At 33.1% G+C, this 13,376-nt stretch overlaps 1 long non-coding RNA gene across 2 annotated transcripts; it reads right to left on the bottom strand.

Moving 5' to 3' along the window:
• Nucleotides 1-6,609: 6,609 nt before the first annotated feature.
• Nucleotides 6,610-13,355, bottom strand: LOC129896886 (uncharacterized). Of its 2 annotated transcripts, XR_008768064.1 has the most exons (5): nt 13,201-13,355; nt 9,737-10,255; nt 9,373-9,557; nt 7,849-7,957; nt 6,610-6,640 (listed from the first exon to the last, which is right to left on the bottom strand). It is a non-coding gene; the product is annotated as an uncharacterized LOC129896886 (long non-coding RNA). The 2 variants fall into 2 exon arrangements; XR_008768063.1 differs by lacking the exon at nt 6,610-6,640 and having other exon boundaries at nt 7,679-7,957.
• Nucleotides 13,356-13,376: the final 21 nt, after the last annotated feature.

Raw genomic sequence — 13,376 nt, 5'->3', positions numbered from 1 at the left:
TCCCAAGGCTAATGTATATATAATTTGGGAAATGCCCAAATTGCCCTTCATCTAAAATCTGAAAAACGGGCAAAATCCCTGCAGTGATAGTCTAAAGTAAAATGGTCATAACTTTTGATTCCGAACTCTAAAAAAAATACAATCTTGGCGGCATTGGAAAGAAGACTCAAAGACCTTTAATTTGATAGGTCATGGTCCACCCAATTCATTATATTCAAAGAGATATGGTCGTTTGAAGTTGGCCCTTATACTAAATCATCCGAAAACTTAATCGATTGGAGTTCTTTGGACTCGGCTTGGTGTTAGAGATCCCTTACGACCCCTAAGCACATATAACACACTTCAAATACTTAGGAATTTATCCTAACTCATATATAAAATTACAAGTCCTTCGATTCGAGTCTACACACACGTGAAAAAATGTTCGAGTCTTTGTGAAAAAAATTCCGGGGTGTTACAAGAAGGAACAAAGCTGTATTGAGTGACCTCTTCTATTCGATGGTCAAGGCATACCGAAAAGATGAAGTCGATAAATTAATGGCCAAAGTTGAAAGAATCGATCAACGGGTGGCACAATATTTAAAAAAAGCAGGATACAAAAAGTGGTCAAGAGTTCATGCCACTGTCAACAGGGGTAGAATGATGACTTCTAACATCGCAGAATGTATCAATGGATGTCTTGTTAAAGCATGAGAGCTGCCTATAATTGACTTTTTGGAGCAAACGAGATTGTTATTTGGTGCTTGAAACTGCAAAAATAGGGAAATAGCATCTTATACAAAACATAATTTGGGTAGAAAATTCGAAAATATCCTAGTATCAAACACGATCAAGTGTTCGAGAATGAAGGTACACGACATTTATTTTTACAAAGATAAGTACTTAATACATAGTTATTTGATACATTAGTTAGGTATAACCTGTGCTAATTATATACTGATACATCATTTTTTATAGATCAGTTCTGTTGTTGATACATCAGTTGTGATACATATGTGTGAAGATTATTTCCTGCAGTTTTTTATTACATCAGTTATGTATAATCTGTGCTAATTAAAAATTGATACATCAATTCTGATACATCAGATCTGTAGTTGATACATTAGTTATGATACATATGTGTGAAGTTTATTTCCTGCAGTTTTTTGATACATCAGTTAGGTATAACCTGTGCTAATTAAATACTGATACATCAGTTCTGATACATCAGTTCTGTAGTTAATACATACGTTCTGATACATAAATGTAAAATTTATTTCCTGCGGGGTGTTGATTCATCAGTTAGGTATAACCTGTGCTAATTAAATAATGAAACATCAGTTATAATACATTAGTTCTACAGTTGATACATAAGTTCTGAAACATATATGTGAAGTTTAATTATTGCAGTTTGTTACTTCATCATTTAGTTATATCCTGTGCTAATTATATACTGATACATCAGTTATGATACGTCAAATATGTAGTTGATATATAAGTTCTGATACATATATGTGAAGTTTAATTATTGCAGTTTGTTGCTTTATCATTTAGGTATAACATGTGCTAATTATATATTGATATATCAGTTTTGATACATCAAATGTGTAGTTGATACATAAATACTGATACATATATGTGAAGCTTAATTCCTGCAGTTTGTTGCTTCATCATTTAGGTATAAACTGTGATGATTATATACTAATACATCTATTCTGATATATCAGATCTGTCTTTAATACATGAGTTCTGCTATATATATTTGAAGATTATTTTCTGCAGTTTGTTGCTTCATCGGTTATGTATATCCTGTGATAATTATTACCCTGTTACATCATTTCTGATACATAGTTGTGTATGTGATGCATAAGTACTAATACATATATTTGAAATTTATTTTCTGCAGGTTGTTGCTTCATCAGACTATCTTTATTTTGTTTATGAATTAGGTATAAGATACATTGTGTGTCTTGAAAGAAAAACATGCAATTGTGAAAGATTTCAACTAGATGAGATACCATATCCACATGCAATTGCAGTGTTGAAGAGCAAGAACATTACTGACCTGCACCCATACTGTGCTGATTACTACAAGCCAGACGCGTTGGCAAATACTTATGAATTATCAATGGTTCCAATGCCAGATAAGAAAGATTGGTCTGCTCCGAATGAAATTTTAGAAGAATCTGTCTTGCTACCAATATACAAAAGAATGTCAGGAAGACCAAAGAAAGGGAGAAAAAAGTTCGCTAGTGAGAAGATAATAAGTAGCACAAATTCTTGTGGACGTTGTGGCCACAAAGGCCACAACAGAAAGACTTATAATTTCATTCCTAAAGAGATATGATGTTTGTAGTATCCCAGTATACATTCTATTTGAATGATATAATTACATCTACTTTTATTTTATATTTGAGTTTGACACATGAGATAAACATACAAATCTTTTCAGTTGATATGCGGAAAGGTTAGTACATTTCAGTTCATTACTGATTCTGATACATTAAATGTATTGTATCAGGATACTTAAATCAGCAGATACATTTACAATATTTACAATTGGTGAAAAATAAAATTGTACATTCTACTACTATAAAAAAAAAATTAAAAAAATACTCGACGTTCATCGGTTCTCCTTGACTAGAAGAGATGAAATCTCACGTGATTTTTTTTGGATACCTATTTTCCCTAACATAAACATTCTTGACTTTTCGACAACCATAATTTCACAAGAGTTGTGGATGATACGTAACATCTTGTGTTGATATAGGTTATAGATGTACCATATTCAGTAAATTTTGATACATGTGAATCTGACACATAAGCAAAATGTATCATAATCATTAAATCTTGAGACATGAAATTCTTATGCAAAAACTAAATGTATCAAAATCAGTAAATGTTGAGAAATGAGAATCAAATACAAATATATCTCAATCTACACAAACAATAAATAAAAAAGAAGTATCAGAATTATAACATCTTTATACAAGCGGATCTAATACATAAACAATATGTATCATAAGAATTACTGTTTTGTAAATAAGAATGTGATACAAAAGTATATGTATCAGATTCATTAAAAATTGGCAAATGTTATTGTGATACATAAGCAATATGCCCCGGGCAGTCAAGTTTGATACATTAGAATATAATACATAAACTTTGATTTTATATTCGATTTTGACACATGAGAAAAATATACAAATCTTTTCAATTGATATATGGAAAGATTATTACATTTCAGTTGCTTACTGATTCTGATACATTGCAGTAAATGTATTAGATACATTAAAACAGCAGATACATCTAAAATATTTACAATCACAAAAAAAAATCTATTGGACATCAATCAATTCTCCTTGACTTGGAGAGTATCTCTCCTAGGTTTTTTTGGATCGTCATTTTCGCTAACATAACCATCCATGGCCTTCTGACAACCATATCTCCACAAAAGTGCGACATATCTTGAACGAAAGAATTCAGTGTTTAGTCCAGTATTTGGAATAGAACTTTCATCACTAAGATATGCTGCAAAAATGGTCAGGAAAACTCCATAATCCCTGAAAAGAAAGTAATACACAGGTTTAAAAAAAGTAAAATTGACATATTAATAATTTATGTATACATAATTGTTAATACTCACAGGCTGTCACTTTCCTATTGCGTAATTCCTTGAACGTATTCAACTGCAAATGGGTGATGTGGTTTAAGCATGTTACCGGTTAATTTATCTTTGTATGAATCAAGCGACGACCAATCAGTACGTTCGTTGTTGTCAAAGAAATCACTATATTGCAGGTATGTCGGTAGCATTGCTGCTATCTTTTGGATCTCTTGGGAAGAGTTGCTACTTCTTCGTCCAGGCGACGAATCATACACACGTATTAACCTCTTTTTCAACACAACTACCACAAGAACCCAATGAAAATCCCTGTCACAGTTTACGAGTATGTATACCTCATCTACCAAATGTCAGAACAACCCAACTGGTATTGAGAAACCTCTTATTATGTTCTTCATAGATCTCTCGTGATGAGTTGTAACAGTGGCCCTTGCCATATCTTTTTGGGTAAAAATGTCAGGTGGAATGTGATAGTAGCGTGTGTGTGCAGATTCGATGAAAATTTTGAAAATGTAGTTTGTCGTTGTGTATCGATACTGATTGCTCAACTGCATCTTTGATTTCTTCCGAAGGTAGTAAAATATTACATTGATATGCCGCACATTTTAAGAAAGTATTAGTTATACAATAACAAACTATATGTATCAGATTATGTATGTATCAGATACATTAATCTCTATGTATCAGATAGTAAGTATGACTTGTATCAGATTCTTTATGATGAAATTTTTACCTCATCGTTCCAGCATCTGTTCGGCTGTGACATTAGGTAGAATCAATTCTTATCTTTAGGAAATGCCACTACAAAGTCCATTTTTTCAAATCCGAATGAAGAGCACTTGGATTTATAATGTTCCTCCTTCGGTTTCCTGAATAGAAGCTTGTATTTAAATAACAGAACATATATAATACACAACTTGTATATATCATACTTACTTGTTGCCATGCGATTTTAGTAGTCCTTTATCTATCCATTGAGAGTAGTCTGTGAAAAGCTTGGATGGGGGATGATAGTATATACCAAAACCTTCAAAAGGGTGTGTCTGATGCATAACAAATGTCAATTTTTTCTTACCCTTTTCACTCAACCCAAAGTTTGAAAGATACGGTGATTGTAAGATCTTAGAAGGAATCCTACTTCTTTAAAACGATGTCTTCGCATCATCAGGCAATACATTGGATTTTGATGGAAGAGTGGTAGGTAGCTGGCTATCGCGTAATAGACATTCATCCTGAACTACTTGCTCATGACTAACAACGGTCAATGGCATGGCTGGTAATGGAAGTCCGCAAATTAGAGCATCTATCACATCCAGAGTTTCGATCGAAAACGGTGTTGAAGTATTGGATTCCGATGTGTTTGGTTTGATTTTTTCTTTTACAAACTCCTCAACTTGCTCTTCTACTTTATCAGTTTTATCAACAGCTACTCTTCCATCTTTCTTTGCAGTGTTCTACATGTAATGTATAACGTCATTACAAAACTTATTAATGTTGACTTTATCTCAATAATGTATCTGATACATTACATCAGCAATAAGCTGAATAATATCTGCTCTTTGTGGTTCCATTTGGTGTGCTGATACATCTTTTAATTGTGGTGTAATAATGAATGTTTCCCGTTCCTACAAATGTAATAAAAATAATTACTTAAGAAAAAAACCTCTGAAATGATACATTACCTTAACCAAATTTTGTAATGATACATTACTTTTAATGTATCTGCTAACATATGCTTATCAAATGATTCTGCATCATATGCTACAATGTTGTGTTCTGATACATTATCCACCTTTTGTATCTTGTAGGATGGTTCAGCTTCCTGGAAATATAATAACATTTACTTATGATATATATGTACGGAATGTTTAATATCTATATATTTAAAGAGGTTGAGCTTATACAATATATATATATATAGCATCAGATTGGTCATCAATTTGTTCCTGATACATTACCTTTAATGTATCAAAAGAAACATGCTAATCAAATGATTTTGGAATATCTGATGAAATATTTTGTTCTGATATATTGTCTACCTTTTGTATCATGGTGGATGATTCAGGTCCCTGAAAACATAATAACATTTACATATGATATATGAAAATGAAATGTATTCAGAAGTTTAAAAGTATAAATATCAAATATTACGTGATGTATGTACCTTAATATCTTTCTGGACATTAGATTGGTCATTTGCTTGGGGTGGGTCAGATTTATTTGCAAGATTGTGCTCCTTCAATCCAGTAGGTGCTTGTTGTTGTTCCACCACATGGAATGTTTGATCAAAATCATCTGTTTTAAGTTGAGATGATGTGTCAGTCATGCGGTGCGCTATACTGTCGATGGCTTTCAAAAGATCAATATGATTTGAATCAATTTTATTCTCCAAACGTTTGAACTTTCGGTCGACCTTGATACAGTTATATGAAAAATCAGAATGTATCAACTAATTAAAAGTATATTGTATGTGATACATCTTAAAGTAATAACTTACGTATCTCTTTAGAGACTTTTTTATGGACTTCTTAAATGCTTTGAATTGCATATGAACAATTTGCTCTGAATGACCGAAAGATTCACCTCCTACCGTTGACTTCGCCACTGTTTTGGTTCTTCTCCACGGGTGATCCAGGAATTTTCCTATTATTTTCTCAACCCCTCATGTATCAGATGCCCATTTGAGACTCGATTCGCCCTCCCTGGTACATTATTAGGAGAAACAGCCTTTTTTGATTCATTTGGTGGTATGACATCCTTATGCATGTTGGTTGTTTCTACTTGAATTGGCTCTTTAGCAGGGGTAGTCTTCATTCTTTTGGAAGGAGGTGGAGAAGATGTATCAGCGATATGACTAGATCTTTTTAATAATTTTGTGGGTGGTGTTGTTAAAAAGTCCTCAAATTCGGGAACTTCATGAGATTTTTTAAAATTGACCTTGGCAGCTGATGTAGAAGCTTCAGGTTGATGTTGACTGCCATGAATGACAATAGATTTCATTTCATATTGAGATGGCACAATGTTGGAGCATCGATACTGCAAAAAAGATTGGTTGTTTATCAGAAAACAAGTGAATAATTGATACATGATAATTCTGGTAAATAAACATAAACATGATGTATCAGAAATATTAATCCTTGATACATGAGAAACTGATAGAAAAACAACATTATCTGAAGCAGTAGAATCTGATACATAAATGCAGATGTATCATGAGATGTAATTCTTGATACATTATAATTTGATACATAAGGTAGAGTTTTCAGGATCTGTAAAGACTGATAAATGAGTTTATGATACATACATTTATATGTATCAGAAAGGTTATAGCTTGATACATTTTCATTTGATACATAAAGTAGATGTATCAGGGCAATTATATCTCGATACATTCATAACCTAATACATAAATATAGCACCTGATACATCTACTTTATGAATCAAATTATAATGTATCAAGGTCACGAATATAGAATGTATCTTAGATGTTATGTATAATGAATCGATGCATAAATGAATAATCTTCAATGCATGTACCTCACTGAAAATGGTAGACATGAAGGTCTCAAATTTTGGCTTCACGGCAACAACACACCAGTTAAGAATTCTGGAAATTTTATTACTCATTCTTATAGCAATTTCAGAGGGCACTTGAGATGCACATTCATATATCCATGCATTCAGAGCGTATGGCATGCCGCCTAGACGATACATTTGTTTGGCAGTTGAAAACTCTTGCCTCATTCCGTTTATCAATTTGGAAAATGTTATTTTTCCCCATGGGTATTGCTCATACCTACCATCTTCTACCATCTTAAAATCATCAACAGATATAGGTGCATCACCTAGTTGAGAAAAAACAAAAGTGTGGATGAAGTAGAGAATGACCATCTGAACAACATCTTCATTTGTTTTTCATCCTTCAATCAGAAAACGCTCAACTAAACAAGCTTTGTTGACCCCATTTTTTGCACCAGAAAAATATATAGACAATAATCTATTTGTTGGGTCATCAGAGTACCGAAATTCATTGATATTACTGGTACATCGCAAATCAGTAATGATAGCAAAATCCTTTATTATAAATCAGAGTATATTACCCTGCACGTGACGAATGTGCAATTCCTCTTTGTTTTTTTGTTCTACCTCAAGAAGTAAGAGACATTTGATGATTTGCCCTTGAAAATTACAGTTTGGCATATCTAAGTAGTGACCAAATATGGATTGCCTAAATAACTTTATACCTTCTTCACCTATTGATGATTCAAAATCATCAAAAAAAAAAATAGCCCTATATGCCGTGCCGAATCTCAATGGGTGGGACGGAATCTTCTTGATGACGTACTTCATTCCCTGCATTGACATGAAAAATAGTTAGATACAACTTGAACTTTATACATAAATACGATGTATCAGACGCATTAAAATATTTGATACATGAGAATCTAATACATACAGAAGATGTATCAGAAGAAGTAAGACTTTATAAATTATAATCTGATACATAAATGTAGATGTATCAGAATTATTAAAACTTGATACAATAGAAACTGACACTTAAACACGATGTATCAAAAGTAGTAAATCTCCAGAAAAAATGACATTTAAAAAAAACTATGTATCAGAAGCGTTAACGCTTGATACATGATAATCTGATACATAAACAATATGTATCAGAATAAAAAAACCTTCATAAAAACGTCATTAAAAAAATAATTAATTGAACCCATATCTTTGGGAGATTAGGGCGTGTTGTAACCCCTTCAATCTTGTTATCTAGTTCTATGGGTGCATGTTTAACTAGAGCTTTCGACTTCAATTTCTCTCGTAGCTTATCCATTACTGCTGGATCATTACGATGTTTGGATCTAACCTCGTCGTAACCTTCCCAAGATGAATCAGAACCAGGTGAAATAAGAATTCCTTATTTTTTATTCAACTGTTTGAGACCATGAACGGATTCCATATGTGTCATTGAAGATATGAGTTAAAAAACAGAAAGATTTACAGAAGAAAGCAAAGGATACCAATTTTAGAAGATTTTTCAAAGATTTACAGAAGAAATAAAACAATACAAATTTTAGGAGAAATCAGAATGAATGAGGATGAAGTGAGATTCCAGATAAGGAAAAACTTAAATATATTTTAGTTAGAACCTTGAAATTGAGTAACAGATGTACTCATAAATTCAAAATCTGATGAAGAGGAGCGAATTAGGGCGAGGATTTAGGGAGGAAGAGTGATGTATCAGTGAGGGAGAGAGGGTTAAAGGAAAAAGAGGGATTTTGGATATTTTTTTTCACAATAGGGAATACAAGTAAATATGGTATTAGAATATGTGTAAAAGGGTAATTTTTCCTAAATTATAAGTCCTACTTATTGTTTCACAAGTTAGCCAATATAATCCGAAGTAGAGATAGCAAAATTAACCCAACCCGTCTATTTGACACCCCTAATCCAAAAAAAGATTATGAAAGCTTATAATCATATCATTCATTATACAATGCAATCGATATAATCCGAAGTAGAGATAGCAAAATTAGTCCAATCCGTCTATTTGACACCCCTGATCCAAAGAAAGATTATGAAAGCTTATAATCATATCATTCATTATACGTTCAGATATTGTCACATACAAGTTACATAAGAGAACTCTTGATTAGTATGCAAGAGGGAAAAATGGATAATAAAACCAGTCACCAGGCAACAGACATATCCAAATCGACATCAATAAATAGCTTCGTGTAAATGAAGATAGATGCTCTGACCTCATCTCGAGGAGAAATGGTCTTTTGCAATACAATCATTTCCATTACTAACATCTGGAATCTCAGGAGTTCGTTCTTTGACCACACCCTTCTCGGCTTTGTCTCCAAAACACTCTTCTGCTTCAGTAAACTATGTCCTACTCATCTAGCATCCTTGCCTCTTCTAGATCAAGACCCTCTAAAAACTGCAAAAACGGTTCACCACTAAAATAATAAATAAAGAATCACCGACAGAAAAATTCTATAACTAAACAACAAAATCTGTCGCTAATCCTATTCAGCGACAAATTATCAAAAATTTATGTTAGCTACGAATAATTTAGTAACAGATTAACGACGAAGATAGCAACTTAATTCAACTTACTTTTGTAGTGGTTCGGAAACCTTGCTCTATTCAATTCTTCTTGATGTGGACTAAAGTTCTTTCTCATAGAGTCACTCAGAGCCTTGCTTTATTTTGTGGCAAATGATATTATAGAGGTGCAGCTGAAAGCCAGGTTTCTTGGTGCATAAAAACATCTTGGAACACATATGGGATATTCCATAGAACATTGTCACTATGGTTGAGGAAATCAAAATTCTTATCAATTCATGCCAATTTTCTCACATATTTACGAAATCATGAAATGCTTTAGCAGACCACATTGCCAATCAAACTTTTGAATTAGATGGGGTTATTTGCATAAACTCCAAATTTACATCATCATCTATATAAAAGTTTAAAAGAGTTAAGTTCAACCAGAGTGTTAAAAAAAATAATCATATTTGTTCCTAGCAATGATTACTAGCTAGCACGCCACTCACTCAATCTGCATCGTTGCTATCAGTCTGATGATCTTCTTGATCCAACTGGTGAGGGACCGCCACCTCCTAAATCTGGTCCCTGTCCAAAAGAAAAAAAGAAGAAGAAAATGAGACAATCAACAAATATCACAAGAATAATATATGACACATGGACAGCTAAAAGCTTTAGTGATATCAGTCAGAATAGGAATAAAGAAGAGTTGAATAGTCTCATGACAATATATTTTTTTCAATTGCAGTCCAAGAACCAAAACAGAAATACATGCGAACCGCGGAAAATTTTATCTATCTCAAGTGAAGTCTTCATATTTGTCAATCTTTCTTCTTTTTTCATGGAGTTCAGGCCAACTTGTGGGTACCTCGACTAATTTTATGATTTACCTGCTACCTTCCACCAACATAGACACCACGAGGTAAGTGTTTTTGGCCTCCACTAAAATTTGAACCTATGGCCTCATGGTTCTCAATCCACTTCATTGACCACTAGGTCACACCCCTGACCACTGGCGGATCCAGCGTGTAATGAGGGGGTTCATCCGAACCCCCTTCGGCGAAAAATTATACTATTTATACATGGTTAAAATATTTTTTTATGTATAAATAGTAGATGTCGAACCCCCTTCGGCTAGTTCGTGTGTCTACCTTTTCAGATTTTGAACCCCCTTATTAAAAATCCTGGGTCCGCCACTGCCCCTGACTGCATGTCAGTCTTTTCTTTTTAATTGAAATGCCTAGGAAAACCAGCAGTAACATAACTTTTGTTCTTCAGATGATGCTGATCATGTTTCAACTTCCATATGCATCATAAGTTCATATCATCTTTTTGTAATGACCGAGAAATCCATCTAGGACCAACCATCGGGACGAACAACATCCTTTGAAACTAGGAGATAATAGAACCACCTCTCTACCATAAGTTCATATTATATCACAGTAGAACCTAATAATTGTTCAGTTCCTAGAGTAGAAGAGTGTTGGTTTTTCAAAAGATGGGGCAGCAAAAAAAGTTTGGAAATGTCTCTTTTTGCATTGAAATGACTTTCATTAATTTTATTAAGTATTGAAAAGCTTTAAATAGCCAACATAAAACACATAATCTGCATAATTTGAAATTTAAAACAACATAAAATATCTCAACAACTCAAACAACCCAACTAAAATTCAAAATTCAAATTCATATTAAACTAAACAACTTATTTTGCTAAAACTACTGCAGTAACTAAAAAAAATTTTCAACAAAGAGCTAGAATGTTGCTGAAAATGAAAAGGAACATCAAAAGTTTGAATGGCTGAAGCTAAAGCTTGTCCCCCTTGTTCACCCGTTGCCCAGTCAGGTTTCTTAAACGAAATAAGTTGTGAAGACAAGATAGGTATTCTATAACCGTCATCTTTCATGCCTTGAACTATAGCAATGAGGTAAGATCTCTTAGGCCTGTTTAAATCCTCAATTCTTCTTGGTCTCACATCTGTTAGTGTAGTCAGATCACCAACTTCTGGTTCATATTTCGATTCATGTTTAGATTCACTTCCTCCATATTCAGGCCTAAGTGAAACTCAACCTATTTTGAATAATGATTATAATCAAGATTAAAATGTGAACTGAAGAGAACTTTGTAGGAGTTTTTTTTTCTTCTTTTGTTTTTTAGAAACTTGTTGAAGATTTTTAGCTCATTGGCTTGTGGAATTCATAATCCGAAGTTCCGAACCGTTCTTAGAAAAAGCTAGATATAACTGAAGGAAGCCAACCTATGAGCAAGATCAGAGATTTCACAGTATTTTAATAAAAAACATGTGTTTCTCCAATTTTTCAAAAATGTCGACGAGTGCATATCGAATCCTCAAAAAGTAGTGCATTTTTTGAAGGATCCGACATGGACGCAATAATATTTCAAGAGAGTCCAAACAACATAGGATGTAAATTAACAAATACAACAACAACAAGTAAATACATGTGTGTCATACTATTGTCATTGCTTTTTTAGCACAAATTAACTTTTTTTTCTTATCTGTACTTGACTACATTGACTAGACTCTTGAGTCAAATTTTCAGAATGCCACAACAAATAGTTAATACATTTAACTAACTAGAGTTTCACTTTAACCGCATTAAATGAGGATTGCATCTACTTGGTAACACATGCCCATTGCACCTTTTCTTTTTTTAACTATAAGTATTTTCCAAGATCAACCAGAATAATGAGGATTCTATGGAAAAAAATACAACTTAAGATACAATTCACCACTATTAAGGAACAAGAAAAAAGAACTCGTTATAGTTGGAGTAGGAACCTTGTTGTTGTAGATAACAAAGATGACAAAATTTTCACTTTCATGTTCTCTACAGTAGACAGAACCTTATTAGAGAAAGTCTCATACTCAAATATATTTCCCCTATAATCTCCTGTTTACTGGTACCGCTTCTCCAATCTCATGACAGATCAACATACTTCCTCAATTTTGCAAGTCAATGTTACTGCTAAAGTGAAAGAAGTTCTGGCCTTTGATTGGTCAAATAACTAAAATGATGAAAAGATGGTGCCGATCAAGGAAAACCATTAAAGTCAACTACTATATTAAACCAACTCTTATTCCATAATTTATTTTCCCTGTTAATATCAATTTAGAAGGATTAGTAACATAGACCCGAGATCAAAAAACAATCCTAGCAACGGTTATGCCTAGAGTTATTGAAGAATTCAGCTACAATAAAGCGTTGTTTATTCTTACTCTATCTTGAGGCACAACACATCACTTTAAACCATTGCTTGCAAAGAGAAACAATTTCCAATGCCATATATTTTGAGTGTTGAAGACACTAAACTCTACAACCAAATAAATGTTCACACGAAAAGTTGTTTCATGGAAATACAACAAAAGGAAAAGGAGAGAGAAGATCTCCAAGCAGACATGGTGTAATGATGTCCCTTAGTATGCAATGTAATTTTCTATATTTTACAAAAGAAACAGAATTGAGAAGAACTTGTGAGAAATGTATAAACTGGAATCTTACAAGTCATTACTTACACAATCGTCATTCATCCAAGTTTTTACAGCCTTCATTCTGACTGTATCCTTGGCAGTCTTTTCTGTGTGTGTAAAATGGAACTAACAAGGCTTTCAGTCTCAATACGGGAATCAAAGTTAGTAACCTTTACATACTTGATTATGTTACCCTTTGGATTGTATATCATCGAAGTTGA

The sequence above is a fragment of the Solanum dulcamara genome, chromosome 7, assembly GCF_947179165.1.
Source record: "Solanum dulcamara chromosome 7, daSolDulc1.2, whole genome shotgun sequence".
NCBI classification, from domain to species: Eukaryota; Viridiplantae; Streptophyta; class Magnoliopsida; order Solanales; family Solanaceae; genus Solanum; species Solanum dulcamara.
The sequence above is the reverse complement of the archived record's forward strand: the minus strand, read 5'-3'. Positions and strand labels throughout refer to the sequence as shown.